Source organism: Colobus angolensis, unplaced genomic scaffold (assembly GCF_000951035.1).
Source record: "Colobus angolensis palliatus isolate OR3802 unplaced genomic scaffold, Cang.pa_1.0 Scaffold68, whole genome shotgun sequence".
Lineage (NCBI taxonomy): Eukaryota > Metazoa > Chordata > Mammalia > Primates > Cercopithecidae > Colobus > Colobus angolensis.
This window is the reverse complement of record NW_012120487.1, coordinates 5,749,139-5,751,242: the sequence shown is the minus strand read 5'-3', so window position 1 is coordinate 5,751,242 and position 2,104 is coordinate 5,749,139.

The window sequence follows — 2,104 nt, the reverse complement described above, 5'->3', positions numbered from 1 at the left end:
TATTTCAAAAACAAAAGCAAAACTAGCCTGGGTGCAGTGGTTCACGCTTGTAATCCCAGCACTTTAGGAGGCTGAGGCAGGTGGATCATGAGGTCAGGAGTTCAAGACCAGCTTGGCCCACATAGTGAAACCCCATCTCTACTAAAAATACAAAAATTATCTGAGTGTGGTGGTGGGCACCTGTTGTCCCAGCTACTCGGGAGGCTGAGGCAGGAGAATTGCTTGAACCCAGGAGGCAGAGGTTACAGTAAGCCAAGACCACGCCATTGCGCTCCAGCCAGGTAACAGAGTGAGACAAAACACACACACAAACACACACCCAAAACTGTAGGTCAAAAAACATGAATACATGTTCAACATCACTAATCAGGGAAATGCAAATCAAAACCACAATGAACTCTTAAAATTCCACAGTAAGCAAACAACCTGATTAAAAAACAGGCCAAAACCCTTAACATATCTCAGCAAAGAAGATAGACAGGTGGCAAACAAGCATACAAAAAGATGCTCCATATATCATGTCATCAGGAAAATGCAAGTTAGAACAGCAGACTACTATACAACTATTAGAATGGCCAAAATCCAAAACACTGACAGCATGAAATGCTGGGAAAGTTGGAGCAACCAGAATTCTTATTTCTTGCTGATGGGAACACAAGATGGCACAGCCACTTTGGAAGACAGTTAAGCAGTTTCTTACAAAAACTAAGCAAGCTCTTACCATGTGATCCAGCAATCTTGATCTTTAGTATTTACCTGAAGGAATTCAAAACATGTCCACACAAAAACCAGCACATGGATGTTTATAGCAGCTTTATTTATAATTGCCAAAATTCAAACCAAAATGTCTTTCAGCAGGTAAACGGGTAAATAAATTGTGGTGCATCTAGACATTATTCAGTGCTTAAATCAAGCTATGAAAAATTATGAGTTATCAAGCTACAAAAAGTCACAGAGGAACTTTAAATGAATGCTACTAAATGAAGCCAGTCTGAAAAGGCTTCATATTAAATGATGCCAACTATATGACAATGGGATGTATTCTGGAAAAGGCAAAACTATGGAGACAGTAAAAACCAGTGGGCGGGGGAGGGGAGGGAGGAATAATTGGAATGCAGAAGATTTTTAGGGGCAGTGAAGCTACTCTGTATGATACTATAATGATAGATACCTGTCATTGTCCAACCCCCTAAAATGTATAACACCAAGAGTGAACCCTAATGTAAACTGTGGACTTGGAGTGATAATGATGTGTCGGTGTAGGTTCATCAATTACTGCAAATGTACCTCTTTGGTGGGAGATGTTGATAATGGCGGAGACTATGCATGTGTGGGGACGACTATATGGGAAATCTCTGTACTTTCTCAATTTTGCTGTAAACCTAAAATTGCTCTAAAATATAAAGTCTATTAAACAAAACCACAGTGATATTGCCTCATATTCCATTAGGATGGCTACTATTAAACACAAAAACAAAGTAAGTGTTGTCAAGGATGTAGAGAAATTAGAACCCCGTGCACTGGTGCAGCTGCCCCAAAATGAAAAACAGAATTGCCATTTGATCCAGCCATTGCACTTCTGGGTACATATCTGTGTTAGGCCATTCTTGCATTGCTATAAAGAAATACCTGAGACTGGGTAATTTATAAAGAAAAGTTTAATTGGCTCTCAGTTCTGCTGCCTGTACAGGAAGCACGGTGCTGTGCATCCTGTTGGCTTCTGGTGAGGCCTCAGAAGCTTACAATCATGGTGGAAGGCACAGGGGGAGCTGGTGTATCACATGGTGAGAAGGCAAGAGCAGGAGCAAGAGAGCGAGCAAGGGGAGATACCACACACAGATCTCCTGAGAACAGCACCAAGGGGAGGGTCCTAAACCATTCATGAGAAATCCAAACCATGATCCAATCACCTCCCACCAAGCACCAACTTCAACATTGGGGATTACATTTCAACATGAGATTTGTGGGGGACAAACATCCAAGCTATTTATATCCAAAAGAATTGAGGCCGGGCGCAGTGGCTCAAGCCTGTAATCCCAGCACTTTGGGAGGCCAAGACGGGCGGATCACGAGGTCAGGAGATCGAGACCATCCTGGCTAACGC